This window comes from Eubalaena glacialis, chromosome 9, assembly GCF_028564815.1.
Source record: "Eubalaena glacialis isolate mEubGla1 chromosome 9, mEubGla1.1.hap2.+ XY, whole genome shotgun sequence".
Lineage (NCBI taxonomy): Eukaryota > Metazoa > Chordata > Mammalia > Artiodactyla > Balaenidae > Eubalaena > Eubalaena glacialis.
Genome location: NC_083724.1, coordinates 53539082 through 53563088, shown reverse-complemented (window position 1 = coordinate 53563088; position 24007 = coordinate 53539082). Strand labels below are relative to the sequence as shown.

Sequence of the window (24007 nt, the reverse complement as noted above, 5' to 3'; positions counted from 1 at the left end):
TGATGTCCTCTATATTCTTATTGATCTTCTCTCTGGATGTTGTATTCTTTATGGAAATTGAGTACTGAAGTCTCTTACTATTATTGTATAACTGTCTAGTTCCCCCTTCAGTTTTGTCAATGTTTGCTTTATATATTTAGAAGCTCTGAAGCTTGGTGCATATGTATATTAATTATTGTAAAATCTTCTTTCTAAGTTTACCCTTGTGTCATTCTATAATGTCCTTTTTTTACTTCTTGTAGCAGTTTTAACTTAAAGTCTATTTTGTCTGATACCAGTATAACCACCCCTTCTTTCTTTTGGTTACTGTTTGCACAGAATATCTGTTTTGACCTTTTAACACATGTGTGTCCTTAGCTCTAAAGTGAGCAAGTTGTTGGATCCTGTTTTGTTTTGTTTTTTAGTTTTTATCCATTCAGCCCACCTGTATCTTTTGAATTAGGGAGTTAAATCCATTTACATTTAAAGTAATCACTGATAGGGAAGGACTTAATATTACCATTTTTTCATTGTTTTTTGGATGTCTTATAGATTTTTGTCTCTCATTTCCTCCCTTACTACCTTTTTTGCATCTAGTTGAGTTTTATAGTGACATGCTTTGATTATTTTTTCATTTCTTTTTGTGTATATTCTGTAGATGTTTTCTTTGTGGTTACCATGGGAATTACACACAACATCTTAAAGTTATAACAATCTATTTTAAGCTAACAACTTCATTTCAATCACACACAAAAAACCTCTACCCTTTTACTTCTCCACTCCCTCCCCATTTATGTTACTGATGTCACAAATTACATCTCTCTATATGTAGTATGTGCCTGTTAACAGAGATATATCATTTTTAATGCTTTTGTTTTTTGAATTCTATAAAAGATTAAAACTTAATGTAACACATGCAGGATATACAGTGATGTTGGCATGAAGAAGTTGACCTCCAGCAAACAATTTTTGAAACTGGATAAAATTATAAATAAAGTTATCACCTGAAATCACTGGGAAATGACCAGTGGCAGGCAGAGACTGGAGGGGAGTATATTCTTGATAGAGTGATGTTGCTTTGGGTGAGAATTGTGATTATGCGGCTTTTTAACCTAATTATACCCCAAACTCCCACCCCTGAAAGAAAATTGCAGCCTTGTCAGCTCAAGGTGGCAAACAACAGAGTTCAGATTATCAGAGCAGTTGGAAATTTAAGGGGACAATTTTTGGAAGAGAGAGAGGATCAGAAAGGCTGATATCTAAAATCTGAGTATAAACTCTACCCAAATCCCTGGCTGACTGCTAAACTACACATGCACACAAGAGACCCAGGGGGCTCATCAAAAAGGCAGGCAGAAACTAGAGGATAGTCTACACTTGAAAAACTCTACGGCTCTTAATGAGATTTGTGAATTTTATACACCTTTGGCTGAGTGTACTACCTACCACATATAGTTTAAGTGGCAAAAAGTGGAAGACTTACTGACTTAAGATGTCAGAGCAAGAACTTGGAGCTGAAGAAGTAACCAGAAATTTATTTGGAACCACAGAGCAAAGGGACCATGGAGAGAATGGACCCTGTAATCTTAGTATAAATTTGCTCAAATTCTCGACTGACTACTCAGTTATGCAGGCACAAGGGAGATACACGGAGGTCCATATTTAAAAAGCAGCAGCTGGAAGCTGAACAAAGTAAGGTGTTGAACCACCTGAGAAGTCAGATTTTGTGGTTTCAGTTCAGACAAGATAACTGTATGTTAGAGCAAAAACAAACAAACAAACAAAACCAATAAATTTCAGAAGAACCATTCAGAATCCAGAGTCACTATAGCATAATATCCAGTTTTCAACCAAAAATTCCTAGAAATGCAAAGAAACAGGAAAGAGTGATACACTCAATGAAAAAAAGTAATCAAAAGAAACATACATCAAGTGTACCTAGGCATTGTATTTAGCTGAAAAGTCATTAAAGATTATAAATGTATAAGTAGTATAAATATGTCAAAAGATGAAAAGAAAATATGCTCAAAGGATTAAAAGAAAATATAGCATTAATGAGTGCAAAGATAGGAAATATCAAGAGAGAAATGGAAAATATAAGAAAGAACCAAGTAGAAATTCTAGAGCCAAAATATACAACTGAAATTAAAAATTCACTATGGTGAGTGAAATGTTGTCAACAGCAGATCTGTGATTTTAAAAAGTATCAATGAACTTGAAGATACATCAATAAAATTATTCAATCTGAAGAACAGAGAAGATAAAAAAAATTGAAGAAAAATGAACAAGGCATTAGAGAACCGTGGGGAAGTAAAAAGCTGTCCAGCATGCATGTAATTAGAATTCTAAATGGAGAGGAATGGAATATAAGGCAGAGAAATATTTAAAAAAATAATGTCTGAAAATATAAAACCTACACATAAATGTTTATAGCAGTTTTATTCATAAATACCCAAAACTGGAAGCAACCAAGATAACCTCAGTAGGCAAATGGATAAACAAACCCTAGGACATCTGTACAGTAGAATATTATTCAGCAACTTTAAAAATGAGCTATCAATCCACAAAAAGATATGGAGGAGGGTTAAATGCACATTGCTAAGTTAAAGAAGGCAGTGTGGAAAGGCTACATATTGTATGGTTCCAACTATCAGACATTGTGGAAAAGGTAAAACTCTAGAGACAATAAAAAGATCACTGGTTGCCAGGGATTTGAGGGTAGGTCGAGGGATAAATAGGTGAAGCACAGGAGATTTTTAGGGCAGTGAAACTATTTTGTTTGATACTGTAATGATGAATATATGACATTATGCACTTTTTAAACTCATAGAACTGTACAACACAAAAACTGAAACAATGTAAATTATGGACTTTAGTTAATAATAGATCAATATTGGTTCATTAATTATAACAAATAAACCACACTAAGATAAGATATTAATAATATGAGAAATTGTGTAAGGGAGAGAGGCTTATATGGAATTCTCTATACGATCTGCTCAATTTTTCTGTAAATCTAAAACTGCTCTAAAAAGTAAAATCTACTAATTTAAAAAGCTTCCTAAATTTGATAAAGAGGAACATAAATTATTTAATGATGTAAAATGTTCCTCAGTTGCCAAGTGCAATTGTTGTGAATATTGTGCAAATTTGTGATTACTTATGGTGTATGAATTAGAAACTAGAAAATGGACATTAGAAATTCCTGGGAGATGAATCTTTATTCAAAGAAGATTCATTCAAATCCTTCCTGAGAGGAAGGATTTGACAAGTTAATTAATTTGTTCTCTTTCTCTCCTAAAAGCTTTTGCCACTCAAATCATTGCCACGCTATGAAATAATTTCTGTGTATCCACAGCATCACAACCACCAAATGTCAGGTTTTTTGATTTTAGGACACAGGGAAAGAAATGGAGAAAAGTGCTTCCCTAGGGCCTGAGTAGTTTGGGTCACAAGTGCCAACGTTTAGGACAGTAGTTTGTGCTGTGTGGGTCCTGAGCAACAGGTCCTGAGTAATAGAGGTGTCTGAGTGTTTTATAATAGATTATTTTTGTGTCTCTGTGACATGTGGGGCACTCTATAGTATAAGGCTCCTCCTGCTAGGGTTTAAAGGAAAAAACAAGGAATCACATAAGAGTGTTATTTAGAAATATCACACTAAATATCAAAAGAAACAGGTAAAATAAGCAAAAGTCAATGCTTTGGAGATCAGATGTCAAGACACAAAGCACAGTGGGCAGGGAATTGCTATTTATTGATAATTAATATTTCATGTCAAAACTGAGCACATGTACTGTTATGATTAGAAGATAAATTTTTAAAAAGAAGAAAATTATTGGGGCTTTTATAACTTTATGACACTATACTTTGGCTTTGCCTTCTATAGGTTGAACAGTCCCAGTTCTAAAACCATTCCTTTTAAATAGGTCACTGTCCAATTTTATTCTTTAATGTAACCCTCCCTGTTTATTCCCCCAAGAAAATCTCAGTCCAAATAAAATGATTTCTAATAAGACCTCAAATACATGTGACCCGGTATATATATCTGTTTTCTTAACTTTTATCTTTATCACATCTTTCTTGATATTGACCACTAATATCCCATTAAGATCCATGAAGTAAGGGACCATACATAGCATACAATAGGCACTTGAAAAGTATATGTTAAATGAATGTGTAAATATGTAATTAAACTGACAATGCTCCTAGGCAATGAGGGGGCATTTTGGTAAGTAATGAAGACAACAAATAAAGTCCAGAAAAAGTGGGAGAACAAGATGATGGAGCTAGATAGAATTACATATATTTGTAAAAGATGGGCAATAGGATGGAGACTCAGAAGATCTACAGCACACTGTTTCTGTGCTCCATCATCCCCATACCTGTCCCCACAGCCTCGGAGAATACACCTCAAGTACACAGAGTGTCAACGCTACAGGGGTCTAGGACACAGAATAGTGTTTTGCAACTTTGGTACTATTGGTGTTACTGGCCAAATATTTCTTTGTTGGTGGGAAGCTGTCCTGTGCATTTTGGATGTTTAGTGAGTAGAGGCCAAGAATCCTTGGCCTCTACTCACTAGACACCAGATGCATCCTTCCTTCAAAGGTCGTCCTTTGATTGTGACAACCAAAATGTTGCCAAATGTCCTCTGGGTAGCAAAATCTCCCTTGGTTGAAAGCCATAGACCTAGAGTGAAATACATGTGTTACACTCACTCCACTGGCTTTAATGTAATAATGTGGAAAATACTCACAGCATATCATAATACCTATTAATATATTATCTATCAGGGTACCTATTATAGGTATCATAGTAATTTGTAGATTACTTATATTTATTTTAAAATTGTTCAACACAATGAAAAATTCTCTTGCATATAAACTATCTGATCTATCTAAATTTTTGTTTAAAACCTTCTTATTAACTCACCTCCCCTCCATTTTATTGAGGTAGGGGTAGAAGGCAACAGTACCTTAGCAGCTAGGAGGGTGTCTGTGATGGTCCATTAATCACCATGTAAATATGTATTGTCCCTCTCTGCTGCCTAGGTGGTCACTGTGGACTGGATGTAGTATAAGTGGTCTTGTCAGAGTGAAGTCCAGTGTCTCTAACCACAGACTTTACCTTGTAGTTATTAGGATAACAGTAGGACAGCTTGTACCTCTGTAGCAAGAGCATGTGTCATATACCTGTGAAAGCTCAAGGGGTTCAAAGTTAGTAAAGCCATATATGTTGCTCCTATATGTCATTAGTTCATATACTGGCTTCTTGACCTCCACCCATCTGGTTGCAGGTTTCCTGTATATACAAATCAGGCAACACAAATATGTTTATACTGATAAGATATGGTATCTTTCACTGGGCAAAGGCAGGTCTTATGATATGGTGCTGTGGTCAGAATTTGGATTTGAGTCATCATTAACCAAAACAAACATTCTACATAGAGAAATGGAATAAATTGTCAAGGAATTCTAATCCTCTAAACTGTTAATTCCTTTACTTTTGGTGCGCTGGGGCAAAGTTGTGGGACAAGTTGATAACTTAAAACTTTTAAAATTTATTGTGATCTGTGTGCTGCTGAGAAATGCATAATTTGGGGATTTAACTCATGATTAGCTATTAAATGGCTGTCAGGAGAGAATTCTGCAGTAATCGGTTTAGCTTTTAGCCCCTAATTATCACTTCACAGTGGATTTGGGGTGAGATAATTGAGAACTGCAACACTTAAAGGACTCCAGTTGGGCATTTTTAACACAATGAAGTGAATTATTTCTCTATGAGGATTGTATTTAACAGGTATTGGTAACAAGGAAGGAGATGTGATAGTGTATGGGGTTTTGTAAAGTGATTTAAAGTAGTTGATTCATTCATTATGCAATTAGGTGGAGCTCAGCTGTGTATAACTTGTCTGGTGTCTAGGTCAAAGAATGTCTTTCAAAACTCCCTAAAATTCATTGTAAGGATTTCATTTTAATGGAGGGTTAGAGAGTTGGGGTTGCTGTCTAGACTATTTAATAGATTCTATCTTAGAACCTGTGACCTTGGGCTGGTTCCTTTCTTATTTCTTTTGTTTTCTTTTCTGCCAAGTGAAATGCTTTTCATTCCATACCTTATTCGTATAAAAACTCTTAAATGCTCAGCCCTGGCAGGTAGTTCCTCATTTGTTATTAACATGGACTTGCCATCAGAGCGAGGTTGTTGCCTACTGTCCAGCCCTCACACACCCTACACTCGCAATCGTTCACTCCTAGCATGCACACACACACACACACACACACACACCATCATGATATTAATTAACAGTTATACACTTCTCAAGAACTATCCAAATCCTCTTCAATCTTTAAAGTTCTCTTCAAATCAACAAATGGCAGCTGAATGCCTTCTGTATGACAACACATTAACTACAATGAGGATAGGACACAATCTCTACCCTATTGAAGCTTGTAGCACACACAGGTAGACATGTTACTCAGGAAGGGAAATGGAAAGACCAATTTCATAAACTTACCTTTTGCTCTCCACCCAACCAGTGCAAAATGACTATCTTGTCATTAATTCATTACTTATTCATTCAAGGAGCAGGGCATTGACTACCTACTATATTCCTTTTCCTGTATTCCCATCTCTTTGAACCATAGTGAAATAGGATGTGAGTTTCCATCTAAAGGCCATTCCACACCTTGATAATAGAACACTGATTTGGAATGGGGTGGCAAACTGCCCAGTCCCAGAAAATAAACCATAATGACTATAAACCAATAATGGAAATTTCACTTCCTTTTGCAAGATACTTTTCTAGACTCCCTCATAACCAGAAGTGAACATGTGACCTAGTTGTTGTATCTGATGTATACAAAAAAGCATGCTTGGAGGTTTCTGAGTATGATTTTTCTTAAAGTAGAAGGAGGAGTCTTTTCTATCCATCTCATCTTTGAGTGCTAGGATACTGGTATAAGTAGTGTCTCAGGTTGCAACCAGGAGACAAAAAGCACAAAGGTAAAGAGTCCTCATCCTGAGACTGGCAGAGAAGTATGTAAAGGGCCTGGAAGAACTTCCACTTCTGAATGGTTGGAATCACTCGTGTCAGACCAATGTTCCTACTGATGAAGCTAAAAATGGCAGAGAAAATACAGCAATCATCTGGCTAAAAGCACTGGAAAGCTGTTGAGGCTATGAGAACTGTATGGGCTAAAACTCTGGGGAGGCGAATTCCTCGGGGAGGTGAGAGGAGTTCTACAGCCATTTTTACTCTGGGAGCATTTAGTGATAGTGGGCTTGTGCAAGAGGTTTAGATTCTGGAATTTGTTCCAACTGCTGCTAAGGAATAGAGAAACTGGCAGAGTTTTTGGCTGAGACTGGGAGAGGATTAGCATGTAGCTAGTTTTCCTTTAAGGACATTTGCTGAACTCTAGGGCTGAGTGGGAAGGAAGGCTGGAAACCTAAGCAGAACATTTCTGGGAAGCAGAGCAGAGCATTCAAGAGTTTCATGAGACAAATACTGGAATTCAGTGCCCACAGAAAGGAGGGGTCTTGAAGAACACACTGGGCTCTTAGTGGAAAATCTTGGGGAACCAGGGTGAGCTAGAGATAGACTGGGACTTACTAGGGATGCTAACCTTGATTCAGTCCTGTCCCTGAATAGACTGAGGTAAGTGATCAGTTACCGCCCTTTCTGCCTGGCAATGGGAAGAGTAAATCCCTTCTAGAGGAGGATAAAACGATTTGGAACTTATATATATTATAATACACAATGCTTGGCATTCAACCTAAGATCACCTGGCCTGACAAAAGACAGAACCACATGATTGAATATCAGGAGCAAAACTCCCACACGCGCATGCATGCACACACACTAAAAATAAAACCACAGATAATTTAAACATTATAGTTAGCGGAAAAGAACCTTAACATAATTGTGGTTAATATATTAAATATACAACATGAAAAGATGCAGAAGATACATAAAAGGCTGGCAATTTCACCAGAGAACAGTCTATAAAAAAGAAACAAATGGAAATTTCAGAACTAAATATACAGAGTCTGAAATTAAGAATCCATTACATGGGTTAGATGAGACATAGCAAAGCCTAAGAGGAGACAGGATTAGTGACCTGAAAGACAGGTCAACAAAAGTATAAACCTAAACCACACCTACATCATAGAAAGAAATAAAATAAAGAGAAATATCATAGAAGCATTCAGGAAACAAGACACACTACCTTCAAAAAAGCAACGATAAAACTTAAAGATTACGTCTCAACCGAAACAGTGAAAGCCAGGAAACAAGGCAAAGACATCTCTAAAATGCTGAAAGAAAATATTGACAATCTAGAATTCTATCCTTCAAAACTGAAAGTGAAATACAGACAGTTTAAGACAAACATAAACTAAGATAATTCACCACCAGCAAATCTCCTCTACAAAGAAACAGTAAAATGGAAAAAAAAAAAAAATAGTAAAATGAGTTTTGTAGGGAGAAGGAAAACGATCCCAGAAGGAAATGGGAATTGTAGGAAGGAATGAAGAACAACAGAAAAGATACAATGTGGTAAATATAAATAAATACTGACTGTATAAAACAATGAGAGTAATATCTCAGAGGGTTTAAAATATATGTAGAATTAAAATATATGACAATAATAACACAAAAGGCAGAAGGGGCAAGTCCTAAATGTTAAATACCAAAAGGCAGAAGAGGTAATGTTTTTGATTATGATTAGTCAATGATAAATATTGCAATCTCTAGTGTCACTACTAAAAGAACTATAAAAGAATATATAACCAACCAATTTGAATATTAAAATATTTGATTATTGTAAAAGAACCAAGGAAAGAGAGGAACAGAAACATAAAACAGATGGATCAAAAGGAAAAAATAATAGTAAGATGGAAGACAAATTTTAAACATATCAGTAATTATATTGCATTTAAATTAACTAAATACTCTATGTAAAAGATTAACATGCCAGCCAGATATAATACCAAAGCCCAGTTATGTACTGCAAAACCCAGTCATATATGCCTTAAATATAAATACCCAAAAAGATTTAGAATAAAAAGATATACCATACAAACTCTAGCAAAAGAAAAAAAAAGCCACCATAACTACTAATATCAGAGCAATTATTCTCTAAGGCAAGGATAGATATAGAACTAGATACACATATAAGGCAAAAACAAGAGGGGAATTTCATAATAATACAGGGATCAATCCACCAGGTAGATACCACCCAAAACATAGCTTCACATATGAAGATAATGCTTTGAATCATGATGATAAAGTTGATTCAAAAAACAAACCTTACCTTCCAAAACCACCTCACGTCATGTTTTATCACAGCTTCAATTTCATCACGGCTGACATCACTGTTAGTTTGGTTTCCATCACCTGCAACTGGAAATACTTATACTGTTCACCTGGTCACCAGGCTAGAAATCAGCAGTCATCATTATTGAGACAAAAGTTTGCAGTTGAATAAACGATATCTACAAAATGATGCCGATCAGAATCTGCTATGGTGGAAAGCGATCTTGCAGACCTTCTTGTCTCTTAAAGATCTTGCAGTCTGTTCATCTTGCCAATGAAGAAACAGGGAACCAAGGGGGACAATGGCTCGGCTAACATCACACATTGGTGTGGTGGTTGAATGAGGAGGAACCCTTAGGACCTGACCTCCAGCCCACGGCCACCCAACATGCCAGGTGCTGCTAAGCCTCTGTCTGATCTGTTTTACTATGTTACTACAGTATAACTTAGCTTTACCTTCCACAGTGCCATTCATCCCTGTACCAAGCCAAAATGCTTTACCAGAAAACAGTACAATTTCACAGTTAAATAAGAGAGGAGAAAAATTAAATATTGTAGATACAGACAGAAAAACATGAAACCAAACTCAGTTTGGAAGGGCTACTTTAGACTCATTACCCACAGACACACACATACCCCACAGCTCTGTGTACCACACTACTTGCATTGTTTCCAGGCAGGATTAATTTGTCTCTATGTTAAGAGAGCCAGAACTGGGAACAGTGTACAGTGTAGTAGAGGGCCTTGGCTGGGGCAAAAATCCTCCCTTTTCCGTGCATCTGGGTCTAATTGAAATCATGATAGCAAAACCTCACTTCCACGTGGCTCCTTATTGATAGCTGATAACTTGTGTTGAAATTGAGTTTCTTGTTCTGCTGTTTCCCATACGAATACTGGCAAGAGGAATTGAGGCCACAGCACACCAGAGTACCCCAGGGTCCCCGCTGAGGACATATGAGTATCTAGACACCCTCAGTTTCAGGCTGTGTGCTTGCAGCAGCCAAATCCCCAGATGAGGGATTTTTAAACAAGTTGGTGATTTTCAGATGAAGGATACCAGCCACAGAAATTTAAAGTGCTTCTGTGCATCTTGGGCTGCCAGTGAAATTCCAATTTCTCTTTTTTTTAGAACAATTATTTCTTTTATTTTTCCCCAGACAAACCCTCAGACATTCTTCTCCTCCCTTCTGAGGCTTCTCTTTGAAAGAGCCAGCGCAGTAGATCATGCCGGGTTACTCCCCAGATAGAACTGCCAAACACAGGTGCATTCTGGGGCTTTGGAGTCTGGCTTAGCCTCTGATTTGTTGCAGGAAAAATACTTGCTGTAGTTTCCCAATTCCCAAATGTGGATACTTTGAAGATGGATATGATGTATTAATTTTGTGTTTTTACAGATTTATGCTCTGCAGACATAACTACATTTTTCCAAGAAAGGAAGCGAGAACTGACTTCAGGTTCTGTACCTTAGGAATGGTGTGACAGTATTTGTGGGTCTTCTTGTCTCTTAAAGGAGGCAGCAGAGATTCGTGAAATGGAAATAAAGAGCCTGCTGTTTGACCTGGAGCTTAGAAGACCTCACTTTCAAATTTCATGTGGCTGATGTATAAAAGCAACATGTAAATCACCATACCTAGTATTCAGCAAATAGAAATAACTCAGTAAATAATAATCCTTTCCTTCTCTCCATATTTGGTCCCTCATCTTCCTCACCAAATGTCAGATTTTTGTTACTGAAAGTTTGGTAATAATAGTGAAATCTAGAGAGAGTTTTCTGATCTTCAAGATAGCTTTAAAAAGATCTGGTATCTTTGATTAGCGTGATTATGAAGAGCAGAATACCCCACGGGTCAACCTAAGAAACTAGGCAGCTTTGTAACAGAAGATTATCAGGAGAAATTTGTTTTCACCAAATATTTCTTGATGTTAAATAACCTTGCAAGTTAGAAATGATAATACTTCCTAGTATTTGTAAAGCGGTTTAGAGTTCACAAAGCCTTATCCTTTATCCATTATCCCTTTTGACCCCTTTAACAATCATGGGAAGTAGGTAAGGGAGGGAATGTCACTCCCATTTAATATATGAGAAACCAAGATGGCAAAGCCTCAATGTGGCAAGAGAGAATAAGTTAGCAATAAGCCTGGGAAGTGAGACGAGAGATGTGGGAGAAGTAGGGGTAATAATATTTTCTGTGGTGAATGCTGGGGTGTGCTCCCCGGACCCCTCTCCCTTCACTAAAAAATTTGTTGCCCTAGCTGTGGAGACTGGTATCAGCAGAAAGCCTCCAGCCATCAGCCCCTTCAGAGACTGCTTCGGCTGCAAGGCTTCCTCACCCCAAATCCTGTCCCTTGCTAGGGCAGCAACCCACATCCAATAACTGATTGATGTGGTTGTAAGAGGCCAGTCTTTCAGTCAAACTCGACTTAGCTCTAATAAGTCTTTTTAGCTCCAGAGTGTCTTACAGCTTTGGTGACATCACAACTTGTCTTTCTACCTAATTATATTCTCTTCCCTTCTCTTCCAGGGATATGAGTCTGAGGACACCCCTAATAAATACTTTGTACATTAAACTTTGACTCAGAGATGCTTCCTGGAGAATGCAGCATGGGTCCATCGGTTCCAGGACTGGCTGGAGAAAGAAGATGGCAAGATGAGGTTTTGGAGATGGATCACACCCTCAACTCCAGGCTGTCAGTGAAGACCCAATTACTGTTAGTAAAGTACTGAGTCTTTGGCACAAGGTGACTGTCCAATTGTTAAATGGACACCTGAAGGTGAGCTGATATGGTATACAGGTATACAGGAAAGGAGTGCATCAACTGGTACTCTATATCAGGCTTCTGAAAAATATGGGAGGAAAGAAACTAAGTACTATAGATTCTAATGGTTAATGCTATACTTGAATGACATTCTAGAAAAAGATAATAAAAGTCTGAGAGCAATTAACAGGTAACTGAAAGCCAATTATGAAAATGAGAGATGGCACAGAAAGGCAACTCATTTCCTGAAATGGAAGGGCAGAGAAAGCTTAGGACGAGGGTCAGAGTTTCATCATAAGAGTAGCCAAACTGTCTTAGTTTGTAGGGGCTGTTTTAATAATAATACCATAGACTGGGTGGTTTATAAACAACAAACACTTATTTCTCATATTTTGGAATCTGAGAAGTCCAAGGTCAAGGCACAGGCATATTCTGTGCCTGGTGAGGCCCACTTCCTCGTTTAAAGACAGCCATCTTATCCTTGTGTCCTCACATGGCAGAAGGGACAAGGGAACTCTCTCTGGGACCTCTTTTAAAAGGGCACTAGTCCCATTTATGAGGGTTTCATCCTCATGACCTAATAACCTCCCAAAGATGTCCACCTCCAAATACCATCACACTGGAGATTAGGTGTCAACATGTGAATTTTGAGGGGACACAAATATTCTGTCTATACCACCATTCTCCAAAGAAGGTTAAATTCTGAGCCAAGGAAGTTCTGCTATTTCAAGGACAGGGCTCTGGCAAAATCTGGGGCCCTGACATATGGGATGGAAACGTCTGGGTTGGTAACCCAAAAGCCTTGGATCCTTAGGCTTCCCTGAACTTCCTGAGTCTGAATAAGTAGACTACTACTCGCCAGTAAGAGCTAACACTACATCCTCGCTTGAAGACCGTGAAGAGGCCTCTCGCCTGCAAGATGGCACGTCCCCTCTCCCAGGACCTGCCTCTACCTTCCCTTTTGGACTCTGGAGTTAACTCACAGCAAAACTTAGCTGGGGACATTCTGAGCCTTATAAGGGATAAAAGTGACTATATCCTAAAGGAGCTGTAAAACCTAGCCTCCAGGTATGGCGGGAGTTAAAAGATATATTTGATCAAGAGGGTAAGAACATCAAATCAGATAAAGAAGAGTTTAACAAAATGAGAATAGGATTTGATACCTTGGCAAAGACCCCAGGAGATAATGTGGACTTGCTGTAAGGATGACTCCTAGAAACCTGAAAAAAGTGACGGTCCACACTGAATGAGGTTCAAATATCACAATTCTCATGGCAGTTGATGAAGGAAGGGAATAAAAGAATTAGGGAAGTGGGCATGCTGAAGTGGATATACTATGTAAGGCCAGAAAACCCACCAGGTAATCATGTTCCAGGGGAAAGCCAGAAGGATGCACCAATTGTTAAGGCCATAAAGAATGATCTCGTGAAAGGGCACCAGCACCACGAAAATGTTCAGTGGTGCTCTTGTCTACAGACCAGAGCTGTTTGTAGGTACAGTCATTACAGAACTAGGCTCACTGATAGCAGTGGGGATGATGGGACTTCAGAACAATGGAAACCAGGTAGCAGTGCTTGGTGAATGTGATTACTCTAATGAGCAGCAAGGTCAGTGTGGTAACTGAGGGGGCCTGACCTTCAGACAGTTATTGAGATGGTTTAAAGAATGCAGCACCCCCAGGGGCAAAATTGCTGGGCAACCAACAGGGCACTGTTTAGCTTGTTCCACCAGAGGAAATTGGGAAGGATGATCAGAAGTTTGAATGCAGTTACCTCAACAAAATATCGCAATCCCTTGCCCAATTTCTGGACCTGATCCAGTTTTTGGATCTAGAATCCATTGATTGAAGAGATAACTAAGTTCCCAGGAGTAAGGACCCTGCTACATGATGACAAAGATACATATTAATTATTGTCTCAGTCTTTCCCAAGAGAAACCTCAGTCATTTACTCAGGAAACTGAACACTGAAGGCAGGGAGATATCCAAATATTTTAATTAATTAATTTTTCAGCTTTGTTGAGGTAAAATTGAAAAATAAAATTATAATATATTTAAAGTGTATATGGTGATTTGATATATGTATACATTGTGAAAGGATTTCCACCATTAAGTTAATTAACACATCTATCACCCTACATATATACCTTTTTGTGTGTGTGAGAGCACTTAAGTTCTACTCTCTTAGCAAAGTCAATTACACAGTACAGTTTCTTCAACTATAATCACCATATTATTCATTAAATCCTCAGATCTTATTCATTTCATAACTGAAAATTTGTGCCTTTTTACCAGCCTCTCCCTACTGTTTCCCCCACCCTATAGTCCCAGGCAACCACCACTCTATTCTCTGCTTCTGTGAATTCAACTTTGTTTTGTTTTGTTTTAGATTCTACATATAGGTGATACCATACAGTATTTGTCTTTCTTTGTCTGGCTTATTTCATTTAGCATAATGCGCTACAGCTTCATCCATGTTGTAGCAAATGAAAGGATTTTCTTCTTTTTTAGGCTGAATAAATATTCAGTACATACACACACACATATATACATGTTCATTTTCTTTATCCATTCATCTGTCAATGGACACTTATGTTGTTTCCATACCTTGGCTATTGTGAATAATGTTGCAATGAATATGAGAGTACAGGTATCTCTTCAAGAGAGCAATTTCATTTCCTTTGGATATATACCCAGTCATGGTGGGATTTATGGATCATATGGTAGTTCTTATAAAAAATTTCTTGAGGAATCCCCATACTGTTTTCCATAATGGCTGTACCAGTTTACATACCCACTAACAGTGCACGAGGGTTATCTTTTTTCCATATCCTTGTCAGCATTTTTTATGTCTTGTCTTTTTGGTAACAGACATCCTAACAGGTGTGAGGTAATAGCTCACTGTGGTCTGTGATTTGCATTTCTCTGATGATTAGTGAGGTTGAGCACCACTTCATGTACCTTTGGGCCATTTGTATTTCTTCTTTGGATAATGTCTCTTCAGGTCTCTTGCCCATTTTTAATTAGATTTTTTTGTGTCTTATTTTGTTTTCTTCTAGTTTCAGTTCCTTGTATATTTTGGAAAAGTCTTTATCTCTCATTCACTTCTGAAGGACAACTTTACCAAATAAATTTTTTTCTTTCAGCACTTTGAATATGTCTTCCTACTCCCTCCTGGCCTGCAAGGTTTCTGATGAAAACTCTTGTAATCTTATGAAAGTTTCCTTGTACATAACCAGTTGCTTTTCACTTATTGCTTTAAAATTTTTCTCTTTGTCTTTAACTTAACTGTACTATATATAATACTGTATCATGGTGTATGTCTCTTTATCATCTTATTTGGAACTCATTGGGATTCTGGATCTGGACATCTCTTTCTTTCCTAAGTTAGGGAAGTTTTTAGGTGTTATTTCTTTGAATAAGCTTTCTGCCCCTTTCTCTCTCTCTCTTCTCCTTCTGGGACCCCTATAATACTTATGGTGGTCCTGTTGATGATATCCCATAAGTCCCTTAAGCTACCTTTGCTCTTTTTCATTCTCTTTTCTTTATGCTCCTCTGACTGGTTAAATTTCAGTGCCCTGTCTTCGAGTTCTCCAATCCTTTTTTCCACTTGATCTAGCCTCCTGTTGTACCCCTCTATTGAAATTTTCAGCTCAATTACTGTATTCTTCAGCTTTTTCATTTCTGTTTGGTTCTTTTTATATTTTCTACCTCTATTGAAATACTCACTTTGTTCATACATTGCTCCCCTGACCTCAGTGAGCTACTTTATGACTGATACTTTGAACTCTCTAGCGGTAAACCACTTATCTCTATTTCATTAAGATCAGTTTCTGGAGATTTATCTTGTTCTTTCATGTGTAATATAGTCCCTTGGTTTTTTATTTTGCTAGAGTCTCTATGTTGGTGGGAACCTTAAAATTTTGGACCCTAGATGTTCAATCCAAACCCTTCCCTCCTCATGGAGAAGCTGGGAGTTGGGATTCCCTCCTTATTGTATGCTGATGTGTCAGGGAGTGGGGTTTATGTTGAGAGTGTGTCTCAGCCTTTCCTATCAATTTCAATGTGGGTGTTTTCTCAGTAGCCAGATGTGTAGGAGTCACTCAGCTAGTTTTTGGATTTCTCTCAGAAGGAATTGTTCCATGTGCAACTGTACCTTCAGTATGTCTGTAGGAGGAGGGAAATTCAGGAACTCTATGACACCATCTTGGTCCTAAGTCTCTTATCCAAACATTTTTAGAACTGCTAGAGTGGCTAGAGACATAAAATACCGAAATGTTCATAAACATAAAATATTCCCTTTGTTAGAGGGGCCACTTAATAAATTGAATACTGGCCAAAGTTCAACTCACAGTGGGTCCATTAGGTTCTCAAACCTACCAGTTTAGTCTTTTTACCACTCTCCAAGTATATATTTAGGATACATATAGCTTATGGTCAGGATAACACCCAGAGTGGGTCCTTTGACTTGTGGGGCAAGGGCTATTTTAGTGCAAAGGCTAAAACTGCTCCCTTCTCCCTTCTCCTAGAGAAGATAAAATTTTAAAGATTGCATACTCGGGATACCAGAAATTAGACCATCCATGAGATCTAAAGGATGCAGGAATGTTGGTACCCATCATATCCTCATTTAATTTACCAGTTTGGTCCCTGAAAACAAACAAACAAACAAACAAAACAGATGCATTCTATAGGATGGCAAGAGACTTTTGCAAATACAACTAAATAGGATCTCCAATTGCAACTGCTGAACCAGATGTGGTATCTTTTCTAGGGCAGATTAATATGGCCCCAGGAACATAGTATACAGACACTGATTTCACAAGTGCATTCTTTTCTTTCCCTATTAAATAAGGAACCAGTAACAGTTTGAATTCATATGGAATGAACATCAATATACATTCATACTTTTGCCTCAGGGCTATGTTAACTTTTCCTGTCCTCTGTCATAATATAGTTTGAAAAGATCCTAACTATCTGGATATTCCACAGAATATTGCATTATTCCATACTTTGATAATGTCATGTTTATTGGTATAGATGAACAAGAAGCAGCTAGCAGAGTGGAGGCCTTGGTAAGATGCGTGTACTTTGGCATTTAGATACATCTTACAAAGATCAAGCCTGCCACTTGAGTAAAATTTCGAGAGGTCCAAGTGCTTAGAGGCATGCTGGGAGACCCCATCCAAAGTAAAAATCAAATTATTTCATCACGTTTCTCCTACCACAAAGAATGAATCACAGTGCCTGTTAGGCCTCTTCATGTTTTGAAGGCAGCATATTCTATACCTGGGAATGTTGCTTCAGCCCATATAAAGAAGGCTGCCAGGTATTAGAGAGCCCAAAGTAGAATAGGGACTTGCACATCAGATTCATGATGCAGTGCAACTACCCTGAAAATGTTATGGCATTAGAGATACCATTTACAGGAAAGATGTCTTATGCAGTTTATGGTAAGTCCCAATGGGAGAATAACAATATCGATCCCTGAGCTTCTGGAGCAAGACCATATCACTTGCACTGGAGAATCACATACTTTTCGAAAAACCACATTTGACATGGCTATTGATATCTGATAGATACAGAGCGTTTGCCCATGGGACATCAAGTGAACAAGCATCCAGAATGACCTATCATGAACTGGGTCCTGTCAGATTCACTAAGTCATAAGATCAAGCAGGCCCAGCAGCAATATGTTGCAAGATTAAAGTGGTATATCTAGAATAAATCACAAAAGGGAACAAAGGGGAAAAGCAAGCCAGTTGCATGGAGCCCAGATTCCAATGTCATCTCCCACTGTTGTACCAGCACTCCTCTCTCAGATCACACCCACAGTTGCATGGGGTAGGGAGGAGAGGTTCCTTATGACCAACTGACTGAGGAGAAAAGAATCTATGCAATACAGATGAATGGGTTGGCTCATTCTGTGTGTCAAAGCTGAAAATATATGGTTATACTACACCCTCTACCAGGGTTGGCCTTGAAAAACAGTTATAAGTGAAACTATTCCTAATGGGCATAGCTTTTGGAAATGCACCTGATCATCTACTCTTCTCTGGCCTGAGAAGAGCTCCAAGACCAGGTGTTTAGACCATTCATGCTTAAGTGTCTGGGTCACCAAAGCAGGGAAGCGACCAAGGCCAGCTGAGGAGCCGGCTGAGGTGAGGGAAATATGAAATGGATATCAAAGGAAGGAGAGGAAGAACGTGGAAAGATAAATGGCCTGAGATCTGAATATATACAGACTCACAGAGAGTGATGAATGACTTGGGTGGCTGGCCATGGACTTGGAAGGAGAAAGATTAGAAGATCACCAACAAGGTATTTGCAGGGCAGGGAGTGGTGGCAGTAGAACACACATGTGCAAGGGAGGAGATTCAGTGTGTGAAAATCTTTGTATTGTATGTTAATACCCACCAGAGAGTTTCTGTGGCAACAGAGAGAGCAAACACCAATCAGACAAAATGACTTGGCCAGTTGATGTCAGCCAGCCTCTGTTATTAGCTACCTTAGTTTTAGCATTACGGGCAGTTGAACAAAGTGGCCACCATCACAGGGATGGAGATTGCTCATGTTCCAAAAGCACAGACTCTCACTCACTAAAGGTAACCTAGAAACTGTTGCCCCTTAATGTCCAGTCTATCAGAAACAGAGACCAATGCTGAGTTCCCAATATGGTATCACTCCCTCAGGAAACCAGTTGGCCACTTGGTGGCAAGTTGACTGCACTAGACCTTTTCAATCCAGAAAATGGCACATATTCATTCTGACAAAAATAGGCATATTTTTCAGGTATGCGTTGTGCCTTTCTTGCCCATGGAAAAGCAGCAAAAGCACTGTCCAAGGACCCATAGAGTGTCTGATTCACCACCATAGAGTTCTACATATCTTAGGATCAGCCTATGGGACCCTACAAAGCAAAGGCTATGAGAGAGTGTAAACTGTGAGATTCACTGGTCATACAACATATCTCACCATCCAGACACTGCTGGCATGAGAGTATGTTGGAATGGCTTGCAGAAGTCATGGCTGAAATACCAACTCAGAAGCAATACTTTATTTTAAGGACGGTGTGCCAACCTCTAGGACACAGTATAAACCCTGAACCAAAGATCTGCGTAAGGGGCTCTGTCTCCAATAGTTAGAACATGTGAGCCTGTGAATCAAGGTGTAGAGGCAGAAGCGGTCCAGTTACTATGGCCTAACACTCTCAATGGCCCAATTAGGAAATTTATGCTTTCCATCCTCACAACTTTTTCCTCTGTGGGTTTAGTAGTCCTGGTCACCCAAGGAGGAGCATTTCAGCCAAGGAACACAGCTAGAGTAATTAAATTGTAAGTTAGGCCTGTTATCTGCTGTTTCTTGGATTCTTGTGTCTGAGGACCAGCAGATAGGAAGAGGAGATGCCATCTTTGCAGAGATAACTGGTCCTCATCAGAGGGCTACTTTGGCACCATGGGGGCAGGCAAAACTATGTCTGGCACCCAGAAAGTCTTTCTGGATGTCTCTTGGTATTCCATTACCTAATGATGAATGTAAAAAGACAAGTAAAGCAAGCCTGGCCTGAGAAGGGTACCAGGATCAGGTGTCCAAACTCATCAAGCTCAAGGGTCTGGATCACTGTACCAGATCAGCAACCAAGATGAGCAGGAGTACCAGCAGAGGTGAGGGGAATCTGAAATGGGGAGGGGAGGAAAAGTATCTGTTATGGTCCCGAGACCAGCTGCAGCAGTAGGGATTATGTTTTGTCCCACTTAAATTCCCTTTTCAAGTTTCCCCCAAGGGAAAAAATGTTCATTGGAATCTTGGAAGGGCTAATTCCTGAATGTATATGAGGAAGTGGATATGGGATGGAAACTGTGTTGTGCTAACAAGATTCCTTCTTTAAAGAAAGAATTTTCACACAGGCAGAACATTCTCTGACATAAATCGTACCAGTGTTTTCTTAGGTCAGTCTCCCAAGGCAATAGAAATAAAACAAAAATAAACAAATGGGACCTAGTCAAACTTACAAGCTTTTGCACAGCAAAGGAATCCATAAACAAAATGAAAAGACAACCTACAGACTGGGAGAAAATATTTGCAAATGATGCGACCGACAAGGGCTTAATTTCCGAAACATACAAACAGCTCATACAACTCGACAACAACAAACAACAACAACAAATCAAAAAATGGGCAGAAGATCTAAATAGACATTCCTCCAACAAAGACATACAGATGGCCAATAGGCACATGAAAAGATTCTCCACATCGCTAATTATTAGAGAAATGCAAACCAAAACTACAACGAGGTACCACCTCACACCAGTCAGAATGGCCATGATTAAAAAGTCTACAAATAACAAATGTTGGAGAGGGTGTGGAGAAAAGGGAGCCCTCCTACACTGTTGGTGGGAATGTAAGTTGGTGCAGCTACTGTGGAAAACAGTTTGAAGTTTCCTCAGAAAACTAAAAATAGAACTACCATATGATCCAGCAACCCCACTCCTGGGCATATACCTGGATAAAACTATAATTCAAAAAGATACATGCACTCCTATGTTCATAGCAGCACTATTCACAGTAGCCAAGACATGGAAATAACCTAAATGTCCATCGACAGATGAATGGATAAAGAAGATGTGGCACAAATATACAATGGAATACTACTGAGCCATAAAAAAGAACTAAATAATGTCATTTGCAGCAATGTAAATGCAACTAGAGATTATCATACTAAGTGAAGTAAGTCAGAAAGAGAAAGACAAATACCATATGATATCACTTATATGTGGAATCTAAAATATGACACAAAGGAACCTACCTATGAAAAAGAAACAGAATCATGGACATAGAGAACAGACTGGTGGTTGCCAAGGGGGAGGGGGTTGGGGGAGGGGGAGGGATGGAGTGGGAGGTTGTGGTTAGCAGAGGTAAGCTATTATATATAGAATGGATAAACAACAAGGTCCTACTGTGTAGCACAGGGAACTATATTCAATATCCTATGACAAACCATAATGGAAAAGAATATTAAAATAAAAAGGAAAGAATTTTCACCCTAGCTACTAGGAATGCTATCAGCAGACAGCCTTCATCTGTCACATCTCAGCTGCAGAGAGCCACCAAGCCTAGGCTCATACTACTTCTTGAGGCAACTGACATTTAATGACTAATTGATGCCAGCTATAAAGCCTGGAGATTTCAGACAAGATGAGACCCTGCTGACAGGTCATATTAGCTCTAGGTCTTCTCATGGGTGTGGCTGAGGCTGTTATTGGGCCTGATAAACTACTGGTTTTCTTCCTCTGTCCAACAATGCTTCCTTCTCCCATCTTCCAGAGGTGTGATCCCAAGGGCACTCTCCAATAAACATCCTGCATGCTAAAATCTATCTCAGACTCTGCTTTCTGGGCAACGCCAACCGGTTCTTCAAAATGCTTTCATATACATTATCTTGTTTGCTCTTCACAGCAACCCTAAGAAAAGGAAAGGTTTTATTTTATAGATAAGGGAAGATAGATAGAAAAGGAAGGTTTTATTTTATAGATAAAGAAGAGGCCCAGAGAGGTTAAGTGGCTTTTCTAAAGTCTAACAGCTTATCAGTGACAGACCCATCAATGGCTCCCTGGATGGTTGTCTGTCTCCTTTTCTTACCCTACCATATGCCTTTTCCATGAGGAGGGGATCCAGGCTGGGCTGCAATGTCATCCTGCTGTGACAATGACATGCCTGGATCTTAAGACATTCTGTCAAAGGTGCTCTGGAAGATGTCGTCATAGCACCATCAAGGCAATTTATAACCAGTAGAGAGGAATGTTTTAACGATACTGTTATGATATACTGGCCTTATAGGCTTATTAAAAAGTAGACCATGCTAATAAAATGCAAAGGTTGTCACTTACAATGAAAAACCTGGTGATTTAGAAGTAGCGCCCAACTTCTGGATCATCTTTTAGACAATGGATAAATCAAAACAAGCAAGGTGTCACATGCTAGGAACTGCACTGTTAACTCTGATCTCAGCACTGGATGTATTCTGTCATTGGGGTTGAATGGCCTGTGAATATCTAGGGTTTTTATCTGAATGACTTGATATCTTGAAACAGTGCTGTGTGTGGAATTGTTCTTTCTCAGCACATCCCTGCAGGCAACGTTCAGACCCTACCCTAAGGCTCAGGGGTGGAAGATTGTTGAGCCATGTGGGTGAAGAAATACTGTGTGATGAAAGGGATGTGCTTTGAAGCACTAGGTTTGGAAGGTCTGGATTCTAAACTGAGCTTAATTCCTTGTATGACCCTGTACACATCAAAGTCTCTTTCTGGGCCTCGGGGCTCCTGATCCCAAAGCAGGAAGAGAACACGATGATCATCAGGTCCCTCCCAGTACTGTGATTCTGTGTTGCTGCACACCTTCTTCAGTGTTTCCCACTGGCCTCAGCTGCACTGTAGCTTGGAGAGAGAATCTACAATGGTTTCCAGAGTTAGAAGCAATAAATCTGCTACCCAAGGTGATTGTGGTGGAACTTAAGAACTTTCCAGTTTCTTCATGTTAGGTAGATAACAACGAGAGTTTAGAACTATGACTGTGATTGTCAGGGGCAATGGTACAGGGAGGCGGTATGGTAGGGTGGCTCATATCACTGGGCCTGCAAAACTATGGGACCTTGGGCAAGTTCAGTACAATGTATGGGACTTGGTATACCCAACTGTTTAATGGTAATCATAAGATCTACATTAGAGTATTTTTATGAGAGATTTAATAAAGGAACTTATACAAAAGGCCAACTATATAATACATGCTCAATGGATATTACTTCTGTCCCTCTCTTTTCCAAGCTCTTTCAAAACTTTCAAGAGAGTGGTTTGAAACAAAATGAAAACTTCTATTTCCAAGAAGAATATAGCAAATAGGAACCCGAGGGCAGGCATGCATCATCCCTGTGAAGATAATTTAAGTAAGTGGCAATGGTACCCCCTGGTTAAGGGAGAAATTATTATTGAAAATCTAAGCAAGAATAGCCTCAAGGTTAAGGGAGTAGTTGACTGCTTGCTACTGTGATTTTAGGGCATGAGGAGATACCATGAGCTACCAACTCCCTTACCCTCTTTAACAACTTCCTGAAGCTATATTTTTCTTGTTTTTGCTAAAAGCAGAGGTGTCCAATATTCTTGTAAGGGACAACTATTTTATTTATTTATTTTTATTTCTGCAATTGTAAGATAAGTTGGCAGTGGGTCATGAATAAAAAGAAAGGACTGAGTGTGAGTTGATTAGGAAAAGTTGGGGGGGGGCGGTGGGCAACCTAGTAATGGTTTCTCTCCTTCCTGCTGGGGATCTCAACGAACCATAGACACAACGCATGATGATGAATAGGGAAAGTGGTCTCATTTAAGTGGACATGGAAGCACCTGCTCTTCCTCTTTTCATCTTTCTCCATCGTGAGCAGTGCTTTTAACCTTATGTTTAGGCCCCAAGAGAGCATCAAAATGTAAAGGTTCAGAAGAGGAAAATCTGCTGACAGATTCAGAAACTTGCCTGTGGTGACAACAGACTACAGCAACCTTCCCTGGTGACAATATGAATCCATGAGCCTGTATTCCAGCAGTAGCCACAAATGGAGATACCATGCTAATAGCATGCCCCTAAAGCTGCCTGGCAGGAGAACTCTCCCAGGTAAGATTCTAAGGTTTCCAGACAGATGCCAATGACTGCTTAGGGATCTTAGTTCAATGCTTAGTTCCCTGTTAAAATACAGATGCTCTTGAAAGAGTTGACACCAAAAAAGATTCTTGGGAATTTTACACCCTGATGTAAAGGTAGGACTTGATAGCAGGTTTTTGAAAGGAGGGAGAGGAGAATTTGAAAAGTCTCATGCCTTGAAGAGTAAACCTTTTAAGGAGAAAAAGAAAGGTTGAGGCAAGCCCTGACCACGTCAGCATTTTGCTTAGGCCAGCAAAGCAGATGGACTGTTTCCT

General features: G+C 39.0%; 1 long non-coding RNA gene across 2 annotated transcripts in view; it reads right to left on the bottom strand.

Moving 5' to 3' along the window:
- LOC133098417 (uncharacterized) overlaps window positions 1-24007 on the bottom strand; it is a 374765-nt gene that overhangs the window by 290573 nt on the left and 60185 nt on the right. Inside the window, exon 2 of one of the 2 annotated variants that reach the window (XR_009702138.1) lies at window positions 9291-9379. The exons of the other annotated variant lie outside the window; for it this stretch is intronic. This is a non-coding gene — a long non-coding RNA (uncharacterized LOC133098417). The remainder of the gene's footprint in view (window positions 1-9290; window positions 9380-24007) is intronic. 2 annotated transcript variants of the gene reach the window in all.